The 7,494-nt window shown below is 44.6% G+C and overlaps 1 protein-coding gene across 1 annotated transcript in view; it reads right to left on the bottom strand.

The window, feature by feature from the left end:
- The window catches only part of SARM1 (sterile alpha and TIR motif containing 1), a 25,453-nt gene that overhangs the window by 3,318 nt on the left and 14,641 nt on the right, over positions 1-7,494 (bottom strand). The window lies entirely within an intron of this gene.

The following is a 7,494-nucleotide window of genomic DNA, read 5'->3' as shown; positions in this document are numbered from 1 at the left end:
CTGCCCCCATACCCTTTTTGCACTTCCCTTTGGGATTAAGACCTCCAGACCAACAGAGCATAGGGTCACAGGGACAGGAAGTGAAATTTTTATGAGTGGGTCCACCCCTCGGTTCCTGGACTCATGAATCCTGGCTGTTGGGGAAATACCACCATATACTGGCCAGTGGTTTAGAGCATATACAGCCTCCTGGAGAATACTGCCCCAACCCTGCAAGATATTGCCACTTAGCTGGCATTGTAATTGTGTCTTTAGAAAGCCATTCCATTGTTCTGTCAAGCCAGCTACTTCAGGATAATGGGGAACATGGGAAGACCAGTGAATTCCATGAGCATGGGCCCACTGTCACACTTCATTTGCTGTGAAGTGAGTCCTTTGATCCAAGGTGATGCTGTATGGGAAATCATGATGGAGGATAAGGCATTCTGTAAGTCCACAGATGGTAGTTTTGGCAGAAACATTGTGTGCCAGGAAGGCAAATCCATATCCAGAGTAAGTACTGATTCCAGTAAGAACAAAATGCTGTCCTTCCCGGCACTGATGGAAGTGGTCCAGTGTGATCAACCTGCCACCAGGTTGCTGGCTGATTGCCCTGAGGAATGGTTCCATATCATGGACTCAGTGTTGCTCTATGCTGCTGGCAGATTGGGCACTCAGCAGTGGCTGCAGCCAAGTTAGCCTTGGTGAGAGAAAGTCCATGTTGCTAACCTCCATCCCTACCACCATGGCCACTTTGTTCATGAGCTCTTTGGGCAATGACAGGATTGTTTGGGGAAAGAGAATGACTTGGTTTACACAGAATGTGGCATGCTGTCCACTTGATTGTTAAAATTCTCCTCTGCTGAGGTCACCCTTTGGTGAGTATTCACATGGGACAAATATCTTCACTTCTTTGGCCCATTCAGAGAGGGCTATCCACATATCTCTTCTCCAAACTCTTTGTCACCAATTTTCTAATCATGCTCCTTCCAAGTCCCTGACCATCCAGGCAACCCATCATCACAGCCCATGAATCAGTATACAATTGCACATCTAGCCATTGCTCCTTCCAAGCAAAGTGAACAACCAGATGCACTGCTCAAAGTTTTGCCCATTGGGAAGATTTCCCTCACCACTGTCCTCCAGGGAGGTCCCAGGAAGGGGCTGCAGTGTTGCTGCTGTCCACTTTTGAATGGTGCCTGCATATCACACAGAAACCAGGAAGGAATTTTCTCTTCCTCTGTCAGGTGATCATAAGGAACTCTCCATGAGGACATAAGTACAGACTGGAAAAGGGAAGGTAATGTGACTGGAGTGAAGACCATTTGGGCCACTTCTTCATGCAACTTACTTATGCCTTCAGATCCTGCTCGAGCCCAATCTCTTACATACCACTTCCATTTAATGATAGAGTGTTGCTGTGCACGTCCAACTTTATGACTTTGTGGGTCAGGCAGTTCATGATGGGCAGTTCAAGCCACATGGTGACTTGGTGGCCCATGGCTAGGCATTCAGTCTCTACTAAGGTCCAGCAACAAGTCAAAAGCTGTTTCTCAAAAGGAGAGTAGTTATCTGCAGGGGATGGCAGGGCTTTGTTCCAAAATCCTAAGGGTCTGTGCTGTGATTCACCAATAGGGCCTTGCCAAAGTCTCCAAATAGCATCTCTGTCTGCCACTGACACTTCAAGCACCATTGGATCAGCTGGATCATATGGCCCGAGTGGCACAGCAGCTTGCCTGAACCTGTTGCAGAGCCTTCTCTTGTTCTAGGTCCCACTCAAAACTAGAAGCTTTTCAAGTCACTTGATAAATAGGCTAGAGTAGCACACTCAAATGAGGGATATGTTGTCTCCAAAATCCAGGGGCCCAACAGGCACTGTACCTCCTTTTTAGTTGTGTGTGGGGGGAAGATGCAATAACTTATCCTTCACTTTAGAAGGAATATCTTGACATGCCCCACACCTCTAGACTCCTAGAAATTTCACTGAGGTGAAAGGTACCTGAATTTTATTTAGGCTAATTTCCAGTCCTCTAGTATGCAAATGTCTTACCAATAAATCTAGAGTTACTGACTTTCCTGATTATCCAACTATATGTCCCCATCCCAAGTTTCAGGCTCCCATTTCTTCCCAATCAATGCTCTCACTTTAACTAGGCCAGAAGACCTGTCTCTAATCAAGTTTTTGTTCTATTTGTCTCTATGTGAGATTGCCAATGCAATTGGCATTGTAATTCACCCACTCTTACTATAAGACTCTGGGTTTCATTTTTGGCAATATTAGGTCTGTTAATACAAGAAGTAAGACTTTCTTTCAGGACACAAGTGGAAACACTGAGGTCTTTCATGTTGTGCTTGAGCTGTGACTCTCAAGCCCTGAGCTCATCTCTTTCTTTTACCACCACTAGCGTAAGTAGGACCAACCAACCAGCTTCCTTATTCTGACAGAACTGCTGAAAATTTTCAAGAATGTGATCACCCAGAGCCTCACTTCTCACCAAACTGATCTATCGGTGGTACTATTTTTGTACTAATATTGCTATCTCACCCCATGGATTAGCAGTGCCCTCTTTACCAATGGAGGCAGAGTCAGCAGCAGAAGCACCTTTATGACTAATCAGACTTGAGAAGCAATTTAGAAAACTCATCCTTATGATTTTGTTTCTCTAGAACCACTCCTGCTACCAAATGTCTTAGGCTGGGTTCTCTAGAGAAGCAAAACCAGTGATAGAGAGAGAAAAAAAAGAAATTTATCTCAAGGAAATTGCTCATGCAGTTGTGGAGGTTGGCAAGTCAGATATTAGGCTAGAGGTTTCTCCTGACTCATGTAGCTACAGGCACTGACAAAGCCAAGATCAGCAGATAAAATGGCATGCTGCCGGCGTAGAGGCTGCAAGGCAACAATCCCAAGATTGGCAGGCAATATGGCAGGCTACTAGTTCAAGTCCAAGAAGCAGAGGTCAGATGATGACAAGTTAGATGCAGGATCCAGATTGAGCAAAAGCCCAGAGAGCTCTGCCAGGACATCCATATATATTGGAAGCAGGCCACACTCTGAAGAGATTCCCTTCCAACTGACTGAGGGCTCACAGCAGATCTCATCATGGAGGTGACTGCATTATATCAGATCTCATCATGGGGATGACTGCATCGTAACTACTAAACCACTCAGATTCATGACCCAGCCAAGATGACACACAACCTTAAATATCACACCAAGGAAGTCTTCCTTCACCTCCCTGACCAGGTTAGATACCCCTATCATAGGCTCTCATAGCACAGTGCATTCCAGCAACATGTGCTATAGCTGCAAATTTTAATTAATTAATGGGTAATTTACTTAATATCCATCCATCTTAGCCACCAGACGTAAGGGTAGAGACCCCTGAACTTAGGCTGGTATCCTGAGGGAGGTAAAGGGAAATCCTTAATTTGTAGCCAGTAGGTCAGAAGTGAGGGTGTCAAGTCAGCTCCCAAACTTGTGGCTGGCATCTGCCTATTTGGCAGTCTGAAGGATGGTGTCCTTTTAATTTGTGAGATCTCTCCTAGCTTCCGGTGACTAGAGTTGGAGAACGAAGTGCTGCGTGTTGCAGCTGGTGTCAGAACTGAACAAAAAAATAAGTGACACATGTGGATTTTGATTTATTTCAGATTTCCACATTGATACAAGTAGTAAAATTATGATATTCTGTGTAAAGTGGTTATAACAATGTCTAGCATTTAGTGTATGCTTAATAAATACTAGGCATTATTATTTCCTGCTCTATAAATGAAGATAGTAAAAGCTACCACCCAAAGTTGTTCTGAGAATACAGCTTACTATTAATGGATGCTCGGGTAAGTGCTTATTGAATGTTTCTTTTCCTTTCAAGAGGGAACCTCAGGGATTGGACTTTCCTGAGTGCAGTTCACTTGTGGTTTTCCATATTGATTACCCACTAAATGTGGCTTCAGGGAAAAGAGTTTTAAAATCACAGGCAATTAAGCACTAAAAACACCCAAGGAGGGATGATGGAGGCATTGGAACTGGGCCAAAGCAAAGACTCCTAGCACACTGCCTCTCTCCTCCCTTCTCCTCATCTGTTGGGAGAAGGATGGGTACAGAACACCCTTGTGGAGGGAAGGCCTGTTGGGGGAAGAACCTGTATAATTTTTATCCTGACTGGCTCTGTGGAAGTCTCTCCATTTCAGTGGTGAGGAGAAGGAAGCCTGGTGAAGGGGATGAATTCTGATGCTGCAGCACTGTATTTGGGAACCTCTAGACATTTGTTCTAAAGTCTAAGCCACTCATGGCATAGATAGAGAGGCTGCAAGATAGTGGCTTGTTCAGTATCACCAGGCTAGTTAAGAACAAAAACTTGATTAGAGGCAGGTCTTCTGGCCTAGTAAGTATAGTAGATGTGGTTCCCCCAGTCATCCCAGCTCCATGAGAATCATTCATTTGTTTAATCATTGACTCAGTTATATTATAAACTCTTCAAAAGTCTAACTTGGTATCAACTGTGGTTTTAGGCACCAGGGATACAGTGGTGAACAAGACCAAGTCTGAGCTCTCATGGATCTCTCAGATACCCCTTCTGCCACCTTCTCTAGGCAATCAGCCGTATTCCTCTAGGAAGTGGCCCTAGCCCAGGAACCCTTCCTCAAACCTGGCCTGGTGCTGAGCCCTTCCTACATGGCCTCTGAAGTTAACTCTCTTCCCCACTGCAAATCTGGATTGCATCCAAGTGCCAGAGCCTTATTCTTAAAACCAACTTGCCCACTATCACCTCTCTCATGGGCTCCCGGCTTCCCAACATTTTAAGCACAGATTCTCTCTTTCTGCCTCTAAGCCTCCAAACCTGGTTCTATTGTTCTTACTTGACAGGTGATGTGCAGGTAAATGTTTAATAACTAGCTCCTTGGGGAAAATCAACCAACCAAACAAAAAACTAAAACCCTGATTTGTGTTTGCCAATTTCTCTGGTAAATATCCCCACCGAAGTTGATTTTAAACTACCCGCATGACTTCACCAGGCATGGAATTGGGAAAGAGACGGGGACAGTCATCTCTGATGAGCCAGGGTGAGCTGAATCCAACTCTTTCATGCACTCCCTTCTCACTCACTCAGAACTGGGCCATGGAACACAGTGATGGGCCTGGCAAAGAGCATAGGGTTTAGAGTCAGATGGACAGAGTTCAAAGCCCATAGTTTCTGATTTCTACACTAGCAGTGTGCCCACGGAAAAGTTATTCTTCAGCCCCAACAGTAGAAAGACTTACACGCAGAACACCCACCCTAGGGAGATGCACCCACCTACTCTTGGGAAATATACCCCTCAGAGCAATTAGCCATGAGGCACCAGAGGGGCAGCATTCACATGGAGGGAAAGCAAGACAGAGGAGTGCATAGTTAAAAGGGGCACAGGATGGGGGTGGTCACAGGGATGGGAGGGGAGGAGAGTACATTATGGTCGGGGATGGTAATCGGGGTGCAAAATCAAATGTATGGGAACTGTTGAATGTAAAACAAACTTTGCTCTGTTAATCTGCACCCAAAGCACAATAAAAAGAAAAGATAAAGTTATTCTGCTTCTCTGAGCCTCGATATCTTCATCTGTAAAATGGAGAAAGCAGTACCAATGATGCACACAAGCTGTTGGCACCTTTCTCATCTTCACCTTTGTTCCTTTGCTCATGCTCTATTTGGGATTCCCTCCTCCACTTAAATTCCTAGGCTCTTCTTTTCTTCTTCTTTTTTTTTTTAATTGTGATTTGGGTGAAAATTTACAGAGCAAATTCACTTTCCATACAGCAGTTCACACACTTTGTCTCATGACATTGACTACAATTTACCACAATGCAACAGCTCCCCTCCCACTTCTTCCCAATAGTTACCACTTCCCTGTGTCTATCCCTCCATGCACCCTTGCCCCCTGAGCTGTCTCCCTGTGCCTAAACAGCTTTCTTTCTCCTATGATTATTCTCTCCAAAGAGTGTATCTACCTCAGGTAAATGTTCAACTCATATGCCTGTCTTTTGTTTGGCTGGAAGCCATAGGTGTGGGTTCAATTCCAGACCTGAAGGGCAGCTAGGGGCCATAGTCTCAGTGGTTCCACCAGGCTCTATCAGACCAGCAAACTTGGTCCCCCTTTTTTTTTTCCAAATGATTTTGAGTTTTGTTCCACATTGTTCTCCCTCTCTATCCAGGATCTCCTACACAGATCCTCCCCCCCAGTGGTTGACAGTAATATCCAGGCACCATCTAGTTCTTCTGGTCTCATGTTGTATAGACTGAGGATCGCATGGTGTACCAGTCACTAGGACTAATTTTTTCCATGAATCTTTGGTTTTCTTCATTTTTCTTTGCTCTGGACAAGGAGAGACCCATCATTTCATCTAGATGGCTGTTTGCAAGCTTTTAAGATCCCAGTCACTACTCACCAAAGTAGGAGGTGGAACAATGTTTTGTGTAGTATGTTATGCCAATTGAGCTCAATGTCCCCTGTGTCTATGGTCCCAAGCCCACAGGTTCAACTACTTTCTCCCTCTGGGTAGCTGGCTGTGACCAAGAAGTGACTACAACCTTGTCCCTTGTCAGCTCTACTATACACCGGGAAATGCTTACAGAACATACCAATACAATTGTAGAATCATTGTCTACCACCCCTATACATGGTCTTGGGTACACTCCTCACTGCATAGACATACCTAATAGTTCAGCTTGTCCAGCCATCTACCCACCTGTATACCCATGTTTGCCTTCACAGACAACACAGTACTATATGTGCAAAAGGGTTCGTCTTTGTTGTCTGCACCTCCCATGCACCTCTCTATGTCTTCCTCTTCCTCAATGCCGCCATGTTGATCACTCACATTTGTGCCCTTCTCTTCACCAAATCAATACTTATCTCTACCTATCTAACAGTGCTCCCTATCCTCACCTCCCATCCCTAGTAACCAACAAAGAAAATTTCCTTCCATATATAAACCATTCCCTAGGCTCTTCTTAAGTCCTGTTTCCTTCATCAAGCCTGCCCTGATTATTCCAACCCTTGATGCTCTCTCCCATCTTCATATTCCTACAGCAAGCAAGTAGTTTGCCTCTTGGCCTAGTATTTATACCAACGTGTATATGATCTAGTCATTCTGGGCATATTCTTGTCTCCCCAGCTGCTTGAGGACAAGTACTCCATCTCAGATGGCTACTGCACTCCTCAGCCCTAGTACCAATTCTTACTGACTGATTAATGATTAATAACCTGAAGATGTTATGTATTGAGCCCCCTATCATGCAAATGCAATGTGTCTCCAATCATGACTATGCAATAAAGCCAATAAAGGCTCTGGACACGGAAGCTGCAAGAGCTTCCCGGTTAATGAAAAACATTGATACATGTGGGAGGGTAGTGTACCCTTTATGGAACACAGAAGCTTCACATTGGGAACCATCCCAGGCCTCATTCCATGCATCTCATTTTTATGCGGATCCTGATTTGTACTCTTTTTGCTATAATACATCTGCAATTGTAAATATA

This window comes from Orycteropus afer, unplaced genomic scaffold (genome assembly GCF_000298275.1).
Source record: "Orycteropus afer afer isolate SDZICR_OR568_19922 unplaced genomic scaffold, OryAfe1.0 scaffold00042, whole genome shotgun sequence".
In the NCBI taxonomy this organism is placed as follows: Eukaryota; Metazoa; Chordata; class Mammalia; order Tubulidentata; family Orycteropodidae; genus Orycteropus; species Orycteropus afer.
This window is presented reverse-complemented; position numbering and strand designations above follow the sequence as displayed.